At 44.7% G+C, this 22,729-nt stretch overlaps 1 long non-coding RNA gene and 1 pseudogene across 2 annotated transcripts; one reads left to right on the top strand and one right to left on the bottom strand.

Moving 5' to 3' along the window:
* Positions 1 to 3,570: 3,570 nt before the first annotated feature.
* LOC125520842 (uncharacterized) lies at positions 3,571 to 7,300 on the bottom strand. Of its 2 annotated transcripts, none has more exons than XR_007288878.2 (3): positions 6,933 to 7,300; positions 5,753 to 6,804; positions 3,571 to 4,015 (listed from the first exon to the last, which is right to left on the bottom strand). It is a non-coding gene; the product is annotated as an uncharacterized LOC125520842 (long non-coding RNA). The 2 variants fall into 2 exon arrangements; XR_007288877.2 differs by having other exon boundaries at positions 3,571 to 4,018; positions 6,933 to 7,299.
* A 4,661-nt stretch (positions 7,301 to 11,961) lies between these two features.
* On the top strand, positions 11,962 to 13,495 carry LOC147959278 (CBS domain-containing protein CBSX6 pseudogene; annotated as a pseudogene).
* Positions 13,496 to 22,729: the final 9,234 nt, after the last annotated feature.

Below are 22,729 nucleotides of genomic sequence, written 5' to 3'. Positions count from 1 at the left end.
ATCCAATGCTCAAATAAATGATATGCGTGATATAGAAACATGTCATCCATCATGATAGGTTTGTTGTTATGTATGGCATAATGGAGACTCAAAGGATGTAATGCATCACTCGCAATATCTAGAGCATTGTGAGGAATGGTATGCATATGGTTCACACAAGGGATGTAATCATGCGATAGACAATAATTTTCATGGAATGGCATATGAGATGAATTATGCAAATTTTGCAAAGGAAGCATAGCAATATCATCGCAAGAGAAACAAAAGCCAATGACCATCATCTTGTCATCTATGCCATAAGTGCAAATGGGATTTATTGTAATGGGGCATGCATAGTCACTATGTTGAGATTGAAAAGATGCAATATGGGATATCTCACTCATAGCATATGACAAGGTTAATGGATTGTCAAACATGATGTGACCAAAAGAATTTTCACATGATATCCTCTGGAGTATAGCATCACAACTAGGCAAATCAACATGCTCATCATCATATTCATCATAAATTGGTAGGTCATGACATGAAGAATTCGCACTAGCATGAAGCATGGGAATAGGTGGATCAACATCATGCAAGCAATCATTGGTGAGATAGTCCACTAATGGGACAAGAGAAGCACCATCACCTATGTTACCTTTGGAGCATCGCTCATGTGTTGTAGCTGAGGTGTCGAAGACCAAGTCGTTGTCATCTTCATCTTGATGGAACCATGTGGGGGGTGCATCATCGTCCACCATGACCATCATCGTCTCCATTGGAGGTATGGACTCATCGAGGATAGGCGTGTCATCATGTAGGAGACCTAGCACCAAAGAAGAAAACACACTCGGAGTAGAGGTTAAGTCGTTAGAAATCAAAGGGGCCTCACATGTCGTCTCAACTACCTCACTCACTCCTTCTTGGATGCTCTCACTTATATGGTTGGTGGAGTCACTCAAATGGCTCTCAACCTCACATAGAATGTGTGGCATGCTCTCAAGTGTGGGGCTAGTGGTGGTCACACTCGTCCTCTCATAGGAAATGCTTTCAATGTCACGTATGATGGAGTCACTCATGTCACTCATGGTGGGGTGGCTCTCCTCACATGGAAATTGGGGCATCTCTTTATATGTGGGTGTCGGAGAGATGTTGGTGCAAATGTCTCCATGCTCAATCATGTCGTAGTTGTAGCCGTGGATGAAGGCCGAAGATGGCACATCATCACTCTCCTCTAAGACCAAAGATAAGGTCTCATGTCCGGTCTCATAGCTTGACTCGGAGTATGAGTCCAATATGGGCGCCGTCTTCATGTTGCTGAAGAGGTTCATGCTCGTCGCCGTGGTCGAAGGGGATGGCCCTTGCTCGACCTTCTTGTCGCCGTCTTGTTGTAGGAGGTCCTTATGATGTGGCACCTTGTAGCTTGTCTCCATGACCGAAGGAAAATTCCCATGCTCGGCCATCTTCCTTGAGGGGCTTCCAAAGATGGAAGTGTCGCCCTCGCTCGTAGGTGGTCGCCTTGTACTTGAAGATGTCGATGTAGGCGAACTCATGGGAAGTAGGCGAAGATGCCGTACGTCCAAAGGCGAAGATGCCTTGAGAACACTTGGTGAAGATGCCGAAGTGGTGGTGGTAGTAGCCGTATCGTGCTCTTGGTGGTGCTTGTCTCGCGGTCTTCTCTTGTGGTCATGAAGTTTGGACTTGGCGTGAAGTAGGGCTTGTTGGGATTTGTAGGTAGGCGCATCTCGAGCATCTTCATGTTGATGGTGTTGTTGTCATGCTTGAGCTCGATGGCGTTCGTCGTCGTCGTGCACATGATGCTTGGAGTTGACTTACCCTTCATGACGATGTGGATCACGAACATGATGGTGGTCTCCATGGAGATGTGGACGTGGACGACTTGCGCTTGCGTCTCTTGGGCGCTCCGAAGACGATTGACTTGTTCGTCGCCGCCTTGAGGATGATGAAGAGGAAGAACGTTTGGCCAACAAAGTCCGAATCTCCCCCATCCGTGCATCTTGCTCCTCTTTTGTGCGGAAAGCTTATTGTCGATGTAGTCCCTTTTCCTCGATTCGGAGTGGCGAATGTCAATGGAGAGGTTCTTGATGCGCTCTCGCAATCTTGATTGTGCGCCTTGCATTTGTCGTTGTAGATCGAAGATTGACGCTTTGGTGATGTAGTTGTTCACGCCGTCGTTGTTGTGGAAGACCGGAGATGAAATGCCTTGCCTATCCATCACTCCAAGAGAAAAATGTGAGTGGTAGAAAGAGAAGAACGAATACTAAATGTACCTTGACCGAAGTTGAAAGTGGATTAATGATCACTCCAATGTGGACAAGGAAATAGCACAATTGGTACCAATTATTGTCGGTTTCTCATACCTACACAAATAAGGCTTATGGTGGAGCTCAGTGAGGATAGTGGCACAAAAATTTGATGCGAAATGTTAGCAAGAGTCAATAATGTTGAAAGAGATTCACAAATTCGCAAGTGTAACAAGTAGACCAATAGCAATATATGGCACATGAAAACACACACACGGATAGATAAATGGGGTTGGGAAACCAAGGATGAGCACAAAATATGGAATCCATGGAAAACGCTCGTGTTGCACAACTCAAGAGAGACGCTAGCACGATTGCTCAATAGACGGATACGACACTTGTGCACAACCTATAAGATGCAAAATGTAACAACGTATATCCCAAATGTGCTATGTATGATGTTCCGATGGTATGATCCAAGATGATCGGATATGACAATCTTATGCAATGTGGTATGATGCTATGGCACTTGCTTACAAACTCTTTGTTCACTCTTTTGCTTAAAAGCTTATTCTTTTTTTATGTATGGCCACAATGCGAAATGCACAAACCAAGATAGCAATTGGGTATATACGGGAACAATCTTGTGACACAAGGGATGATATGATACCAATATGATATAATATGTATGCAATGTATGATGTAGATCACTAATGTGTACAAGTAACGTTAAATGGGTTAGGGGTTATCAATGCAATAGCAAGGGGATATATAATAAAGTGATACCACGATACCAAGATGATATGAAGGTTACTGTCCTTGATATCACGAGTCACGTTGATCTAGGATTCCATCTAGGATGGAACCCTAGATGAATTGGTGCTTCGTCACACACTCACCGCCTCCTCCGCGTCACCAACCTGAAGCACCGTCGCCACGGCCGCTAGCTGCCGACCATGACGAGGTCGAGCAGCACCACGCATTCTCGAGTGTTCGCCCTTGCCCACCGTATACAAGTCACAGCCGAGTAGATAGAACAGTATAGAAAGATGATTTTGTTGTCGGCGTGATTTCGGTAAAACGATAGCGTTTTTCTACTTTTTGCTATGTTTCCCTATCACCCTCATGAACAAACAGCACGTCCTTAATAAACCTACAAGTGAGAAATACGATGTATGAAGACGACACTGGAAGTTGAAGGTCACAAAAAAAGAAAAAGAAAAAACTACATATAAAGCCACATATAAAAACATTAGCTATAGTGGACAATAAGTGACAAAAATATGATTATACACAAAAACGTAACAAGTCAAAATTGTTAGGAATATGTTTTATACATAAAATAAGGGGTTGTCTATTTGACAGCCGGATGAAAACCAATTAGGTGTCATCCGTTTTTTCAACCAATTACAACTCGACAAGAGTTCCTGTCCACTGTACGTCCCTCTCCTGAATGTATGTCCGTTTCCTGAATGTATGTACGTTGTCTCCGTCAGTTACAATATCAAGTCTCTCCATTATAACAACATCATGAGGCCCAAATACAAAAGCGAAAGGAAGACTACAGTAAAAGCGAACACCTGAACTAAACTAGGAAGTGCAGCCAATGTAAAAAATACAGCTGAAACGACCAGTCTAATTAGTTTACACAATGGAATAATCACATGTCAGGTGCCCTCCCTAAATCACCTATCTTCCGGATGCTTCTGTCAAGTACATCAGTCCAACTGCAGCATTCCCTCATATCAACATGATGCTTATGAATCCTTTAACTTCTTTTACAATTTACAAAAAAAAGGAGAACATACAATAGTTAGAGACTGCAGCCGAATATAATAGAAGCACTTCTAACAGCTAGTATACACCAGAAACACATGTAGATCAAAATTGCATTGAACTTTAGAGAAAAAAAGGAGTACTGCATACCATATCTGGCCATGTACATGAGCCTACCAGACCTTGTAACTCATGTAAAAAACTACAGTGACAAACAACTACCCTGATTTATGAAGATAGAAAGAGAAAACATGAAATGCTTCTCCAAATTGAAAGAAAGGAACCAAGACAAGTGTACATCAGGAAACAGATTATACTAAGATTACAGGGAAAATAAAACTACTAGAGAATTGTAAATCATATATACATTAGAACTTTCAAACAGGAATGGCATAGAAAAGTAGAAATTATACTGATAAATGCAGCAGAAATATAAGACCTCGCTACAGGAAACTATCACATAGTTGGACTATAAGCAAAGTAAATGGAAACAGTAAATCATGTTATTCCAGTAACAATTACAGAAAAAAAGGGAACAACTACAGTAAACTTTTAAGATAAAAACCTAACCATCACACATGATGAACTGAACTCACACAGTTAAGTCACTCTGAAACAATACATTCAGAGTTGAATTAGAGTAGAAGACTGATTTACAGTTTGAATTACACTGTATTTTACAGTAGAATTGCAGTGTTAAATACAGTATAAACACAGTACAATTACAATGTAATTTACAATAGAATTACAGTGTAATTTACAAATAGAATTACAGTGTTTCAAATACAGTAGAAGTATGGCATAATTGTAGTAACTTAAAAAGTGTGATTTACACTGTAATTTCAGAAGATTTACAGTGTAATTTATAGTAGATTTACAGTGTAATTTACAATGAAATTACAATGTAACAAATACAGTAGAATTGCAGTGTAACCAGTAGATTAATCGTGTGATTTACAATGTAATTTCAATAGATTTACAGTCTAATTTATAGTGGAAATACAACTAGAGTAGAAATGTTGTGAGTTTTACAGTGTAACTGCAACAGATTTACAGTGTAGTGTAATATACAATCTAATCAAATCATAAATATAGTGACATTTTACATTAGATTTACAGAGTAAAAGGCAGTAGTATTATAGAGCAAATTACAGTTGAATTACAGTGAGATTTACAGTATACTTGCAGTTGAATTACAATGCGATTTACAGTGAACTTACATGTAAAACTGCTATAATTCCTCTGTAAATGTCACTGAGAATTTCAACAACTCTCTCTTCCTAACAACGTAAACTAGCACTAGCTGAACCACTAACTGAAAGAACACAAAACTGATAAGCATAGGCAACCCACTAGAAAATATAGAATGTAAAGGGTTCCCTGCTGCCTTGCTCATATGAAATGCATATTTAACAAGCACACAGGCAGACACAATGTTTTTTAGTTAAAATACTACTCCCTCCGTCCGAAAAAGCTTGTCCCTTAAAAGGATGTATCTAGCATCAAGTTAGTGCTGGATACATCCATTTGAAAGACAAGCTTGGGACAAACTTTTCCGGACCGAGGGAGTACATGCCAAACACTCGTAAGAGGAGAGGATCACATTTACACTGCAGCCACGTAGATAAAGGCTGCTTCTTAATTACTACTACTAGTGTTTCCAAACCCATTGCAAACACACATCAATCCACACAAGCAAGCGTTCAGGTGGATGCAAGCCACACTTCACACACCTATTAGCAAGGTCTGGGCATGTAGACACAGGCTCATATCAGTCATCTTCTTATTTCAGAGCTACAAAGGCGAGCGAGAGCCACCAAAAAGCTCACACCTAACACCCCTGAAGCTTTTCCTTCCATGTCCGAATTGAACAGCTAGCCAACAACCTGTAAGTGTCTAGCTATCCACGAGAACACAGTAGCAACTGTGAGTATTGCTCACAAAATGAATAGCTACTGTAAATAAAAAGTATCAGCTGAGAACATATTACTACATAGTACACCGATGAGCTACATAATACAGAAATGCACTGTAACAAAAAACAGTTAAAACTTGGTGGGATATTGAAAACTACAATAGCCTTTGCTGGAGAAATATAATAATGTGACAGTGTAATTATGCTTAATGCAAGAAAAATAGTTAAACGACCAACTAGAGCATGCAGAGGTAATGCAAGCAATAACCACCTCTACTCATAAAACAAAGTAACACTAAGTAACCACCTAATTTATCAAGGATTAAGAGCTACTCTCAGACTGCAATTCATTCATGAGGTACAACAAAATAACTTTTAAATGTTGTGGAAATTAACCTAAACATAACCTACAGAGACAACTCACTCAATTTACGGCAAAATAACAGAAAAAATTACGGAACAACCACTAAAAGATTCAATATGAGAAGTAAAATATAAGAACTAATAATAACCTTATAAAGTTAAATCAAACTCTTCAAAGACAGATATTACAGACAATACTCTAGAATTGCCCCAACATTACACATGCACAAGCACAAAGCCTGACGCAAACACAAGGATGGGAACAGCAAAAAGCAACACAACGTAGATGAACAACCTAGAATTCGAGGACCATAGCTCACAGATTCAACAGAGCACAGCCATCATCGGGCTCACGGAATTGTAGGACCATATCTCGCAGATCTAGAAAATAGAGTAATTGATGAAGAACAACAACAGGCCGTTGGGAAGAGAAAATTCCAACCAGCAGCTAGCCGACCGCAGCAATCTAAACTTCAAGCAAGGGATCCTTCCAGTGGATTTGAAGAGCTGCAAATTAAGCAAAAACATGAACAACCTAGGATTGGACGAGTGAGAGCTCACAAAATCCACGAATCGCGTCGGCGGAGATCTAGATAAAGAACAACGAATGGAGGGGAGAGAGAACAGATGCAAACCAGTTGGAGGAGCACTTCTAACCACCAGCGGGCGAAAAAACAACAACCGAACACCTGAAGCAACAAGAGAAGGAGAGCTGTGAATGGAAATAATCGCCGTCTCTCTCTCTCCCCTGCTCTCGAAATCTCTGTTTGAACGTCTGATGAAACAGCTACAGAGCGAACAGGACATTTCAAAGTCAAGAGGAAAAACAGGCAGCGACACGGGTTAACGGGCAGACCATAAGCAGAAGAGCGAACCCGATATAAACCAATAACGAGACGACCATTCACGAATCGGAGGGGCTAAAAATCAGTCGACTGATTTTTTACCAAGTCTCAGTCGATCCCCCACCCCCCGCATTAGATCACTAGGGGCTTCAAAATCTGTGCATGCTGTTTGTTTCTTGTGAAATAGGCCCGTGCAGGGATACAGCCGGCCTGTTTAGTGCTTTTTTTTGTTTGTGAAAGGTGCAGGTATGCGTGGTGGGCTTGGCATCTTCCACATTCCCCATTCCAGTGTGTGTCTCTTTCACCTGGCTACATTCGAAACCAAGCAATCCAACCTTTTTTTTACTCGTCTCCATTTTTTGTTAGTTTCTTTTGCCGGGTTATTTGGCATTTTTATGTGGCGTTTTCCTTTTTTTAGGGGAATGTGGCATTTTCCTTGATTCATTTGTTTGTCCCTTTTTATTTTATAGTTTTGTTTTCCTTCATCTTTTCTCGTAATATTATTTCCTTGTTTATTTATTTTATTTTCAGTTTTTCTATCGCATATTATTATAATTTTATGAAAAATAATATATCTCATTCACGTCCTTCTCTGCCTGACAAAAACACATTGCAATTCTTGGATTTGGTCACGTAACACTTAGTTCCATCGTGCGAGTAGTGCAGATAGGCATCATAAGCCGTCTTCTCTCTTTTTTAACACGGGTGGGATAAGGTTGTAGGCTTCTTATGTTGCATCCCGGTTATTTTTGCAGTGCAGCCTTTTTGTCCTCTTTATCCTGTTTTTATGGGAGATTTTGAGTCATCGGGTGTTTGTTGCCCTTATTTTTATTTTATTTTCTTTCTTTCTTATTTTCATTCTGTTTATTTTTTCTTTTTTTCAATTTTTTTGTTTATTTTATTTTTTAGATAGTTCTCTTTTTTTTCTTGGGCTATTTCTTATTTGTCATTTTCTCGATCGACAGAGAATTAGTTAGATCTCATTTGTTTTGGTAGCTATGGATTTTGGACATCAAGTTTTGTGTGTGGTTGACATGTGTGTTGTGTCGATGGCCTAGTACGTGTTGCCTGATTTTTTTTCACTCTCTAGTCAACTAGAAATCATATTATTTACATAGACCGTAAGGTTGTGGTGTTTTATTAGGGGAATGGGGCCTTTGCATGCTCGCCAATAGGCATGAACTTCAAAGTGTCACTCCAACTTCAATTGCATGTTCTTAACGCGACTTCAATTAAGTGGTGTTTTGTCGATAGAACGATGATTGCATGTCTACCACTAGGCACACAACTGCAAGTGTCACTCCTGATTGCACCTCGGTGATGTGTTGTTAGGGAAAGGTTGCAATAGCATGTATGCCAGTACGCCGCAATTTCAAATGCCCCTTCCCCCGATTTCAACTACATGTCTTCGAGGCAGTTGTAACTATGTGATGTTTTGTTCGGTTAGGGGTGAGCTGCATGTCTCCCACTAGGCCACAGCTAGAAGTGTCGCCCCGACAGCAATTGCATGTCTTCAACAAAAGTACAACTATGTGGTGTTTTTGTCCGACAGTGGTGTGTTGCATGTCTCCCATGAGTCCGCAACTGCAACTGTCACCCCCAACTTCAACTACATGTCCTCGACACAACTGCAACTATGTGGTGCTTTGTCCGGTCAAGGGAGAGTTGCATGTCTCCCACTAGGCAGCAACTGCAAGTGTCGGCCCGGCTGCAATTGCATGTCTTCGACGCAACTGCAACTATGTGGTATTTTGTTCAGTCAGGGGTGAGTTGCATGTCTCGCACTAGGTCGTAACTAGAAGTGTTGCCCACGGCTACAACTGCATGTCTTCGATGCAACTACAACTATGTGGTGTTTTGTCTGGTAGCGGTGAGTTGCATGTCTCCCATAAGGCCGCAACTACAAGTGTCGCCCCTGGTCAAGGGTGAGTTGTATGTCTCCCACTAAGCCGCAACTGCAAGTGTCACCCCGCCCGCAACTTCATGTCTTCGACACAATTGCAACTATGTGGTGTTTTGTTCAGTCAGGGGTGAGTTGCATGTCTCCCACTAGGTCGCAACTGCAGGTGTCGCCCCCGACTGCAACTGCATGTCTTCGACACAAGTACAACTATGTAGTTTTTTGTCCGGTAGTGGTGAGTTGCATGTCTCCCATGAGGTCGCAACTGCAAGTGCCGCCCCTAGTCAGGGGTGAGTTGCATGTCTCCCACTAGGCCGCAACTGCAAGTGTCGTCCCCGATTGCAACTGCATGTCTTCGATGCAACTGCAACTATATGATGTTTTTGTCTGGTCAGGGGTGAGTTGCATGTCTCCCAATAGGCCGCAATTGCAAGTGTCGCCCCAACTGCAACGACAAGTCTTCCATGCAACTACAACTATATGGTGTTTTCGGTCAGGGGTGAGTTGCATGTCTCCCACGAGGTCGCAACTGCAAGTGTCTTCCCCGACCGCAACCGCATATCTTTGATGCAACTACAACTTTGTGATGCTTTGTCAGGGAAGAGGCGACAATTGCATGTTTGCCCCTAGTCCGCAACTGCAAGTGTTGCCCCTGACTGCAACTACATTTCTTCAACGCAACTACAACCATGTGGTATTTTAACGGGGGCAGGGTGAGTTGCATGCCTCCCACTAGGCCGCAACTATAAGAGGCAATTGCATGTCTTCAACACTACCGCAACTCTGTTGTGTTTTGTCCCAGCATGGGTGAGTTGCATGTCTACACAGGCATGCAACTGCAAGCAGAGGCGGAGGATGGAAAAAAATTAAGGTGTGGCGAATCGATGAAGAAGTGTGATCACACTGCGCCCTGCTGGTCGTGGTGTGAAGGATGCGAAGTAGCCGCCGCTCGCTGCACCACTGCGCCTTGCGCGGGAGCGCCCTATCTCCCCACTGGCTCGACGCCCACCAAAGGTCACAGCCGCCGTCGTCCGCCACTCTGCCTCGTCCTGGCCAGCTGCTGCGCACTAGGGTTGCTGCGTGCCACTTGCGTGTGCGTCTCTATATCTGAGCTGGGGAGCTGGTTCTTGATCAGTTCGCTGAGAGAGAGCATTTTTTTAGAAGATTGAGAGCGGGAGCTCTTTTTGTTTTAGACAATTGAGAGCGAGAGCTTTTTTTGTTTTTTTAGACAATTGAGAGCGAGAGCTAGCCACCGTGAAGTGTAAATGGGCCAACTGCTTCTGGATGCCGTGTCTATATGTGGCCCAAATTTCAACTATGTCTAATCGGTCCATCCAACGAACGACCTCTCCCTTTATCCATTTTTTCAGCGACGAGATTCAGCATAGCCAACCGCGAGAAGTGTGGTATAAAAGTATTTTTGCACCGAAACAAGGTATGGCGGCTGCCAGACCTTGCCCACTGAGGTCCACCGCCAGTGACTGCAAGTGTTGGTCACGACTGAAACTGCATGTTTTCAACGCGACGAAAACTCTATGATGCTTTGTCGGGGAAGGGGGCAGTTGCAAACCCGTGTCTAGTGATGTTTTACCGGAGAGGGGTGGTTTCTTTGTATTTTTTTGCTTTTTTATTCCTTTGTTTTATATAATAGTTTTTTAAGATAATACGAAATGATTTGTTAAATTAAAAAAAAATTTAAAGCAAGCAAGAGGACAAAAGAGAACAGAAGGAACGACACATCACGAGCAATACGAACGAGCCAAAACAATGGGCTGATTCCAGGTCCATGTAGCGATCCTCGTGTAGCTGTGCACGTAAAAATAATCCTAGGTTCAAGTTCCAGCCAAAAAAGAAAAATTATATGATGACGTCAGCCGACTTAGTCTAAGTTGACTGAGACCTAGACAAACCCTTCACAAATCGTTGCGCAACGATTGAACGGACACAAAATCTGACCGAAAACAAATTGTTTTCAGCCGGATGAAAATTAGCAAAACCGTAAAATAATGTGCAATAAACCTAATCACAGTTTGAATGAAAAAAGATCACTACCAATGCCAAGTCAAAATTCTCTCAATATATTCTACAAAAAAAACTATAGTATGTATGTATAAATAAAGGCGTGCAAGGATTTTATATTTAATTAATTACAACAGTAAGGCCTCTTTTGGTTCATAGGATAGGATTATCATAGAAATAGGAATCTTGTAGGAAATGAAATGACATGTATCTCAAATCTTATGAGTAGGAATAGGAAACAAGATGTCATTTGGTTGACACCAAAGGAATTTTTTCATTGAGTCTAGGCTCTTTTTTATTTTCCTATGAAATGTGGGGGATAGGAACCAATTCTATGTAGGAATAGGAATCCATTCCTATGAACCAAAGGGCTCTAAAAGAAAAAGTCCTATAAAAATCCTATCCTCTAGAATCCTATGAAATTCCTCTAAACCAAAGGAGGCCTTGATACATATAATGCAATATTGCTATGGATTTTGGCCATGTAGTGAAACGACTGGAAATGACAAAAATGGATGGAAAAGCTAAAAATAATATAGAGAATAACCAAAACACAAAGCAAGAGTTTGTAATCCAACAAGGATAAACTGTCATACAATATCAACAAAAGAACCAAATAATTAAACAATGACTCAACTTTGCCATGCTTAAAATCCAAACATTTCGGATTTATCATTTCGGTAAAAAGAGCCAACAAGGTTAGCCTCGGGTTGGTCTTATTTTTGTTTTGAACTCCGAACGCGGAACACCGCCTCTTCGACGGCATGATGCCAGCACGCCGGCCGGATGCGTGGACGCCATGCATCGCCGCTACGACGATTAGGCTCCTTGACACGGCATCATCGCCGCGCTTTATCCTAATCACACGAAGAGGACACGTGTGGGCGCTCTCCTGCAAACCCTGCGCCCGCCCGCCCGGTTTCAGACGTCGTCGTCAAACGCGACAGGACAGGAAAGGAATGGCGACCCCACCAGAACGAGAGGTCAGCATCGCCCGTAGGGGATGGCCCACATCGTCTTCCTCCGCGCGGCAGCCGCCGACCTCACCGCCGGCAAGCCGTCGCTCGCGGGCGTGCCGTCCTCCGCGCCGCTCTCCGCGGCCGCCGCGGCCATCCCGTCGTCGCCGGAGGCCGCCGTGGCCGTCTGGCGCGACGGCGCCTCCCCGTTGGCGCCCCTCGCCGCCACCGTCGTCGGGCTGCTCAGCTCCCTCGACGTCGTCGCCTTCGTAGCCTCCCATGCCAGAGGAGGAGGCGCCGAGGCGGACGCAATGAGAACTCCGGTCGGTGAGGTGGTGCCGCGGGAGCCGGCGCTGGTCCGCGAGGTCGAGCCCGACGCCAGGTTGATAGAGATAATGGACCTGATGAAGCAGGGGGCGAGGCGAGTCCTCGTCCGCAAGAACTTCACGGAAGGATGCCCCATCAACAAGCAGCCCTTCGCGCCCTTCTACAAGGCCGCGCCCAAGATCACCGGCACGCCGCGCGCCGCCGCGACCCAAACGGTCAGCCGGTCGTGGTCGTCCACGTTCGGCTGCGACAAGTACTGCTGCCTGACGCGGGAAGACATCGTCCGCTTCCTCATCAACTGCCTGGGCGCCCTCGCGCCGATCCCGCTGCAGTCGATCTCCTCCCTCGGAGCCATCAGCCGCGGCTACTGCCACGTCGACGCCTCCTCGCCTGCCATGGAGGTCGTCTGGAAGATACCCTCCGACCCGCGCGCGGTGGCCGTCGTGCGGACGAACCGCGACGGGTCGCATGTGATTCTCGGGGAGATATCCGCTCACAAGCTGTGGAAGCGCGACCATGTGGCCGCTGCCGACGCGATGGCGAGGCTGTCGGCGCTGCACTTCGCCACCGGCATTGACGAGAACGGGGCGGCACCAGCTGCAGCTAATGGCGTCGGTGCCGGCGCACGACGGGGTGAGGTGGAGAATGATATCGTGCCTTCTCCAAGGTCTATGAGGTTCAGCAGCAGGAGAATCGGGTTCTCGGCGTGCCTTGCCAGCCAAATGGTCCCGAGTCACCGGGAGAACACGGTGCTCACCTGCAAGACCACGAGCTCTCTCGCCGCCGTCATGGCGCAGATGCTGGCGCACAGGGCCACGCACCTCTGGGTCGTCCAAGGTGACGACACGGAGGAAGCCATCTTGGTTGGCATGGTTGGCTACATGGACATCTTCAACGCAGTCACCAGCGGTGTTCTTGTTCTTCCTGCTTGATCGCGGGCAAATTTTGCAGAAGGAATCCGCTGCTTTCTTGATTGATTTCTGTTAAGATCGAGGAGGGAAACTTAGAGCAAAACAGGTAGGAGCAGAGCTGTTGGCACTGAGTAGGAAGGAACTCAAAACTCAACCACTATTGGCTGGTGAGAGTACATTGCAATTTGCAAGTCAGGGTATGTTTGGATTGTAGCCAAAATGAACATTACCAATTTTTTACACATGTCCAAATTTTTTGTCATTGTTTGGATGGTGGCCAGTTTTTTTGGCATGCCAATGCCTCCTCTGCTCCTCACTAGTTCAATTTCCTTGGCAATGTTGACCAACTCATGGGCCAATCTTCATTGGTTAGAGGCCAATGTTTTTCATACTAAAGTCAGCTCTTTGAAAATACAAAGGTGAACATATCACAAAATCCGCGTCCCTCTGCTCTCCCTCCATCTTTTTAACAGAGGAAGTAGTAGTGGTGTATAATATTATGACAAAATACATTGTCCATCTAACCAGCCTTGCAGCAGTGAGCAAACAGGTAGTGAAATGCATCTGACAGAAGAAAACTATAATTATCGTTCTGCTTGTGAAGGAGGCATGTGGCAAAGTAATGTTTTGTTGTAAACTTGTAATAATAGAGTGATGGCAAAGTTGTTTCAATGCCACTAAACTTTCCTTAGATCAATGTCATATCAATTAAATAATACTCCCTTCGTCCGAAAAAACTTGTCCGTCAAATAGATGTATCTAGCACCAAGTTTCCATTTGAGACACAAGTTTAGGACAAGTTTTTCCGGACGGAGGGAGTAACATGTTTAGGTATGGAGGCAATCTAGCAGCTACATTGCCATTGCACTCGTGATGGAACTGAACAAAGAAGGACAATCTAAGAATAGACAATCTTCAACCTCTTTTTAATGTCAGCTTTAAAATTTTCACCAAGGTGGGAACTAACAGGCTTACGCAGATTGCGCATTCTGTGATGCAGCCATCTCAAACTGCTTTCACACCGGACATAAACATTCTAGAAGGGGTTGTGGTCCTACATGAAACGCTTCATGAAATCCACACGAAAAAACTAGATGGGGTGATTTTTAAGATGGATTTTGAGAAAGCGTACAATAAGGTTAAATGACCATTTCTTCAGCAAGCCTTGCGGATGAAAGGATTCATCAGTCCTGGAGAAGCCAGGTAGATTCTTTCACGCAAAAAGGGAGTGTCGGAATCAAAGTGAATGATGACATATGTCATTATTTCCAGACACACAAGGATGTGAGGCAAGGAGACCCGATGTCACATATTCTGTTCAACATAGTGGTAAACATGTTGACTATCCTAATAGAAGAGCTCAGGACAATGGCCAGGTAGGCGGGCTCATCCCGCATCTAGTGGATGGAGGAGTGTCCATCTTACAATATGCTGATGATACTATCATCTTTATGGAGCATGATTTGGCAAAAGCAAGAAACATGAAGCTTGTGTTATGCTTATTCGAACAGTTGTCGGGATTAAAGATTAACTTCCATAAAAGTAAGGTGTTCTGCTTTGGAAGAGCTAAAGACGAACAAGAAGCTTACAAACAATTGCTCGGGTGTGAATTAGGTTCATTGCCTTTACGTATTTGGGTATACCAATTCACCATCGCAAGCTTTCCAACAAAGAATGGAAGTGCATTGAGAATCGATTTGAAAAGAAACTAAGCTGCTAGAAGGGCAAGCTTATGTCATATGGAGGCCGACTAATTCTCATTAATTCGGTACTCACGAGTATGACAATGTTTATCTTGTCCTTTTTAAGGTACCAGTTGGAGTTCGGAAAAGACTGGACTTCTATCGATCGCGCTTCTTCTGGCAGAGCGATGAGTTAAAACGAAAGTACAGACTCGCTAAATGTGATATAATCTATAGGCCAAAAGACCAAGGGGGTCTTGGCATTGAAAATTTAGAGGTGAAGAACAGATGTCTTCTCAGCAAGTGGTTGTATAAGCTATCTATAGAGACCGATGCCACATAGGCCCATATTCTGCGTAATAAGTACCTACATTCCAAAACCTTATCCCAGGTGATGGTCAGACCGGCTGATTCACCATTTTGGAAGGGACCGATGAGAGTGAAATCAGTCTTATTCAACATGACAAAATTTATCGTTGAAAATGGTACTACCACGAGATTCTGGAAGGATACATGGTTAGGGGAGACGCACCTCGGAATCCAATATCCTTCTCTCTATAATATTGTTCAGCGAAGAGACGCTTACGTTGCATCAGTATTACAGTCCAACCCTCTCAATATTCAATTTAGGAGGACTTTAGTGGGAAACCGTTGGGAAGCTTGGCCCCATCTTGTGAGAAGATTGATGGATGTTCACATTTCTCAACAGCCAGACCAGTTGCACTAGAAACTAACCAAGAATGGAGAGTTTTCGGTTAAATCCATGCAGTTGGATATTATCAACACTGGCTTTATACCTCGATCGAAGCATGTTTGGAAAGTCAAAGTGCCCTTAAAAATTAAATTTGTTCATAAACAAGTCATTCTAACTAAGGATAATTTGGCAAAACACAACTGGACAGGATCTAGAAGATGTAACTTCTGTGATCATGATGAATCTATCAAACACCTCTTTCTTGATTGCCCGATGGCAAAAAAACTATGGCGGTCTATCCACATAGCGTTTAACATTACTCCTCTGAATACCATCCACACGTTACTTGGGACGTGGCTAGATGGAGTAGAGTCAGAAACGGTGAGACATATCCGTGTAGGAGTATGTGCTTTACTATGGGCAATATGGAACTGCAAGAACGATTTGGTTTTTAATAGAACAACACATATTCATTTCTTGTAGGTTATTTTTTGGGCCACTGCACTGATCCGTATGTAGTCGCTACTCACTCCGACGGATGCCAGGGAGCATATGGTTACTGGGTCTATCCGGTGGGAGATGGTAGCCCGGGATATCTTCAACCGGTTTGGGTGGCGGTCATGTAATAGGATAGGTGTTTAGTTTCCTATCTACTTTTGTCTGCCGGTTGTGGCTATCCTGTTTTTTGTGTTATCGCTCTTTGTGAGCATTTTTACCTTTTTGAGACATGGAGACTTTGTTGAACCTTTTGCTTATTAATAATATGGCCATATGCATCGTTCTGATGCAGAGGCCGGGGGATAACCTCTTTTTCGAAAGAAAAAGTTAACACAATAGCAGTGCTCCATGTCTCCGTAATGGTGATTGATACGTCTCCGTCGTATCTACTTTTCCAAACACTTTTGCCCTTGTTTTGGATTCTAACTTGCATGATTTGAATGGAACTAACCCGGACTGACACTGTTTTCAGCAGAATTGCCATGGTGTTATTTTTGTGCAGAAATAAAAGTTCTTGAAATGACCTGAAAATCAACGAAGAATTATTTTGGAATATATAATGAATATTGGAAGCAAGATCCACGTCAGGGGGTGCCCCACCTGTCCATGAGGGTGGGGGGCGCGCCTGCCCCCCTTGGCGCGCCCCCTGCCTCGTGGGCCCCCTGACGCTCCACCGGCCTCAACCTGGACTCCATATATTCACTTTCATGGAGAAAAAACCAGAGGAGAAGGATTCATCGTGTTTTACGATACGGAGCCGCCGCCAAGCCCTAAACTCTCTCGGGAGGGCTGATCTGGAGTTCGTTCGGGGCCCCGAGGAGGGCAATCCATCGCCATCGTCATCATCAACCATCTTCCATCACCAATTTCATGATGCTCACCGCCGTGCGTGAGTAATTCCATCGTAGGCCTGCTGGGCGGTGATGGGTTGGATGAGATTTATCATGTAATCGAGTTAGTTTTGTTAGGGTTTGATCCCTAGTGTCCACTATGTTCTGAGATTGATGTTGCTATGACTTTGCTATGCTTAATGCTTGTCACTAGGGTCCGAGTGCCATGATTTCAGATCTGAACCTATTATGTTTTCATCAATATATGAGAGTTTTTGATCCTATCTTGCAAGTCTATAGTCACCTATTATGTGTTATGATCCGTTAACCCCGAAGTGACATGTAACACCCTGGATGTAACTTTCCCAATTTGTACTCCAACTCTTGCCGTTTTCGGCGTTAAGTTAATTTATATTCTCGGGTTTGGGTCTTTCTCTCCGTGTGTTGTTGTCATTGTCATGCATCTCATATCATGTCATCATGTGCATTGCATTTGCATACGTGTTCGTCTCATGCATTTGAGCATTTTCCCCGTTGTCCGTTTTGTATTCCGGCGCTTCGTTCTCCTCCGGTGGTCATTTCTAGCTTTCTTTCGTGTGTGGGGATTAAACATTTCCAGATTGGACCGAGACTTGCCAAGCGGCCTTGGTTTACTACCGGTAGACCGCCTGTCAAGTTTCGTACCATTGGTCTTCGTTTGATACTCCAACGGTTAACCGAGGGACCAAAAAGGCCTCGTGTGTGTTGCAGCCCAACACCCCTTCAATTTGGCCCAAAACCCACCTAACTCTGCTCCATCATCTAGAGCGTTCGATCACGATCGTGTGGCCGAAAACCGCACCTCATTTGGACTCTCCTAGCTCCCTCTATGCCTATATATACACCCCCTCCCGAAAATCCGGACGAAACCCTAGATCTACTCATCCTCGCACGCGCCGGACAAAATTCCTGCCGACGGACATTGTCCGGTCCGCCTCCCTGCCGCCACGTGGCACTCCGCCGTTCGCCGCCGCCGGATCCCGCCGCACCGGCCCACAGGCCCGCGCGAGGCCCTCCCCGGCCCGCGCGCCGCCGCCGCCTCCCTTTCTCCTCCTCCCGCACCGCTCGCCGGCCCCGCCGCCTCCTCCGAGCAGTCGCCGGCTGTCGCGCCTCCCCGCCACCTCCGCCCGGCCGCCGCCTCGACCGCACCGCCCGGCCGCCGACGCCGCCTTCCGCCGCCGCCTCGCCGTCCTCTCCCGGGCCGGCAAGCCCTCCGGCCATCTCCCTCCTCCGGCGATCCTCGTCTTCCGCGCTCGGCCGATCTAGATCCAAGTCCTCGGGTTAACTTTTCCCTCAGAAACCCTAGCTCATGTTGCATACTTTGACCTGCCGTAACTTTGCATCCGTAGCTCCGATTCATGCATATAGCATATCAAAATGTTCATCTCAGAGAGTACATCATTTCATTCCATTGCGTCATTTTCATTTGAGTTCATTTTGATGCCCGAAATGCTGTTAGAAGAGGGCTACTTGAGTTAATTGTCAGATCTGCTACTCCATTTAGGTTTTTGTCATTTTTGCCATGATTAATGTGTGCATGATATGCCCTGATGCTCTACATATGTTTTGTTAGGGGTTTTGTCATCTCTCCAGAGGTGCAACCCATGTATTTTTGTGATGTGTGTGGTGACTAGTGCAAGCTTGCAAAGTGGTGCACTTGCTAATTCTGTTTTCAGGGACTTAGCATTTCCACTAAGTCCTTGAACTGTTTATCTCATATGGCCATATGTTCATGTTGTTTCCTAGTGATCCGTGCCTCTTTTGAGGATGATCAGTAGGGGAGTTTTATTAATCTTGTAGTGCTCTATCCATCCATGCCTTTGTTTGCAATTATGGAGCACCCTAGCTTGATTCAATCGAGTTCTACTTTTGCTACTTTGTGAATCTGGGCAGATTGTCAACTTGTTTGCAATTTTGCCGATGATATTGTAGTTGATCCGTGCATGCTATGCTATTGTTCTTGCCATGTCTAGCTTGTATTTTGTGTATTCTTGATGGGTGTATGCTTGTCTTGCCATGGCTTGCACCGTAGCGAGTGCATCGAGCTCGTGAACATGCCTACTTGATATCTGTTTCAGCATGTGCCAGTTTTTCACTAAGTCTGAAAACTGATTATGTTTTTGCGATGTTCACGTGCTTGTTAGTATATTTTCTGATCCCTTTTGGCTCAAGGTCACTAAGGGACTTTTGTTAAGATATTTGAGTAGCTCCATGCCATGTTTCACTTTGCCATGTTCAGGTCCTGTAGCATGTAGTTTTGTTGCTCCGAAGAGTGCTACCTGATCTGAAATTCCAGACAAGTGTTAATTTCACTAAGTCTGAGATCTGTTTGCCATATGCATTTTTGCCATGCTTGTTTGAACCTGTTAATGGATGAATTGGCCGTAGCTCAGTGCTAGACTTTTGTTAAGCATCTTGAATGCATCCCTGCCATGTATTTTGTTGTCATGTTTGGGTGCTGTAGCATGTTCATCTCATTGCATTTAGATGCCTACTTGCTGTAAATCGCAGACCGGTGTCATTTTTGAATCGCTTGCCATTTCCAAACCGTAACTCCGATTCCGGCGTTATTTATATCGTTTTCAAGCGATTTCATCTCATCTTTCCAGTGGCATACTTGGATTTCCAAGTTGAGGTCAGGTTCATGCATTACTTGTCACATCTTGCATATGCATCCCGCATCGCATCCCGCATAGCATATCATCTTTGCATCATTTTGTTTGAGCTTGCACGTGGTTGATTGTGTCCCTGTTGCTTGTTTGTATTGTTTGGGTAGAGCCGGGAGACGAGTTCGCTAACGAGGAGCCCGTTGAGTTTGCTTTCGAGGATCCAGTCAACTATGACAACTGTGCAGGCAAGATGATCATACCCTCGAAATCACTACTATCTTTGCTATGCTAGTTTGCTCGCTCTTTTGCTATGCCAATGCTACGATGCCTACCACTTGCTTTCAAGCCTCCCAAATTGCCATGTCAACCTCTAACCCACCTTGTCCTAGCAAACCGTTGTTTGGCTATGTCACCGCTTTGCTCAGCCCCTCTTATAGCGTTGCTAGTTGCAGGTGAAGATTGGAGGCCGTTCCTTGTTGGAACATTTATTTACTTGTTGGGATATCATTATATTGCTATGTTATCTTAATGCATCTATATACTTGGTAAAGGGTGGAAGGCTCGGCCTCTCGCCTAGTGTTTTGTTCCACTCTTGCCGCCCTAGTTTCCGTCATATCGGTGTTATGTTCCCGGATTTTGCGTTCCTTACGCGGTTGGGTTATAATGGGAACCCCTTGATAGTTCGCCTTGATTAAAGCTTTTCCAGCAATGCCCAACCTTGGTTTTACCATTTGCCACCTAGCCTTTTCTTTCCCTTGGGTTCTGCAGACTCAAGGGTCATCATTATTTTAACCCCCCGGGCCAGTGCTCCTCTGAGTGTTGGTCCAAACCGTCAGCCGCCGGTGGCTACCAGGGGCAACTCTGGGCTGGCCTACCGGAAGTTTGGACAATCTGAGTGTGCCCTGAGAAAGAGATATGTGCAGCTCCTATCGGGATTTGTCGGCACATTCGGGCGGTGTTGCTGGTCTTGTTTTAACCTGTCGAAATGTCTTGAAGAACCGAGATACCGAGTCTGATCGGAACGTCTTGGGAGGAGGTCTATTCCTTCGTTGACCGTGAGAGCTTGTCATGGGCTAAGTTGGAACTCCCCTGCAGGGATTTGAACTTTCGAAAGCCATGCCCGCGGTTATGGGCAGATGGGAATTTGTTAATGTCCGGTTGTAGATAATTTGAACTTTAACTTAATTAAAATGAATCAACTGAGTGTGTTACCGTGATGGCCTCTTCTCGGCAGAGTCTGGGAAGTGGACACGGTGTTGGAGTAATGTTTGCGCAGGTTGTTCTCTAGTTTCTTGCTCGCGCTTTGCCTCCTCTTCTCGCTCTCTTTTGCGAATAAGTTAGCCACCTTACTTGCTAGTTGCTTGCTGCAGCTCCACATATTAACCTTGCCATACCTTTAAGCTTAAATAGTCTTGATCGCGAGGGTGCGAGATTGCCGAGTCCCTGTGGCTCATAGATTACTATTACACCAGATGCAGGGCCTGATGATTCCGCTCCAGGAGACGCGTTTGAGCTCAAGTGGGAGTACGACAAAGACTCTCAACGTTACTATGTTTCCTTTCCTGATGATCAGTAGTGGTGCCCAGTTGGGGGTGATCGGGACCGTGTCGCTTGTTGGGTTATCTTTTATTTTGGCGCCATAGTCGGGCCATGAGTGTTTGGATGATGTAATGTTATTTATGTACTTGATTGACGTGGCGAGTGTAAGCCAACTATGTTATCTCCCCTTTATGATTTATATTACCTGGGATGATGTGAAGATTGCCTAACTTGTGACATATGCCTTCAATGCGATTATGCCTCTAAGTCGTGCCTCGACACGTGGGAGATATAGTCGCATCGAGGGTGTTACAAGTTGGTAATCAGAGCCTTCCCCGATCTTAGGAGCCCCATTGCTTGATCGTTTTTAGCGGCCGAGTTGTGTCTAGAAAAATGTTTTGAGTCATTTAGGAATTATATATCGGAGAGTTTAGGAATTCTTTTTACTTCCCAGTCTCCTCATCGCTCTAGTAAGGCTTCCTGACGTAGAGTTTTGACTCTTCTCTTCTCAAATTTCACTAAATTTTTTTTAGGATCACGCGGGTATCTTGGAATCGTTCCGATGGTTTTATGATGAGAACATTGTCTTGGTGCCTCCTGTCAGGGGTTTAGTGGAAGTGTCTCGGGGAGTTGAGCTCTGAGGTGTTGTCATCATAATTTTATCGTTGCAGTTCTGGAATACCTGAGCTTAGTACGCCGACATCGAAAATCTCTTTTATGCAGTTCGTTGGTGAGATAACCTCGACGCCACCCAGTACTGGGGCGGGAGTTCGGGAGTATCGCCATAACTTGTATAACGGATGCTTTTCGAAGGTTGAGGTAGATGGTTTCCGAAGTTTTTTATTGATTATGTGTTGAAGGATGGATACAACTGGATGTAGGATTTGCTAGATTTGGGTGAGATATTATGCTTCCCCTGTATCCCCAACACCTGATTGCATAACCGGAAAGGTTCGGGAGTTTCATAAGTGGGAATTCTAGTAGCTCTAGTTCTTCTTCCACGGATATTGGTTTGAGATTGGGATTTCTTACCGATTATTCGTTCTTGATCCGTACCTTGTTGATTTATTTCTCTACCTTAATTCTAAGTGGCTTCTCAATTTATGGATATGTGACCATTTCAAGAGGAATGCATTCGTTCATTGTGTTCGGATGAGAAGACTATATGTTGCAATTTTCATTCCGTTGGATTCAGCTTCAATATTTATCTGTCAATGTGCTAATGGTGGTCAACCTCTTCAGGATGGCTCCTCCAACGCGCACGACTCCGAATCCTAATCCGCCACCACCTCCACCTCCTCCGGAGGCATGGCAAGCTGTGATGGCCGCAACCAATGCAAACACACAGTTGATCATGCAAATTCTTCAAGAGCGCAATCAAGGCAACCAAGGTAATCAAGGCAACAATCAGAATCACTTTGCTACACTCAACCAGTTCCTTGCTAATGGGCCAAAGACTTTCAGCAATTGTGTTGAGGCAACCGATGCTGACGATTGGCTTGTGGATCTGTGCAAGCATTTCGAGTGCAGTAATGTCAGGCCTGAGAACTTTGTCAAATTCGCTTCCTTCCAACTCAAGATCA

This window comes from Triticum urartu, chromosome 7A (assembly GCF_056163025.1).
Source record: "Triticum urartu cultivar PI428250 chromosome 7A, HENAU_Tu73, whole genome shotgun sequence".
NCBI lineage: Eukaryota > Viridiplantae > Streptophyta > Magnoliopsida > Poales > Poaceae > Triticum > Triticum urartu.
This window is presented reverse-complemented; position numbering and strand designations above follow the sequence as displayed.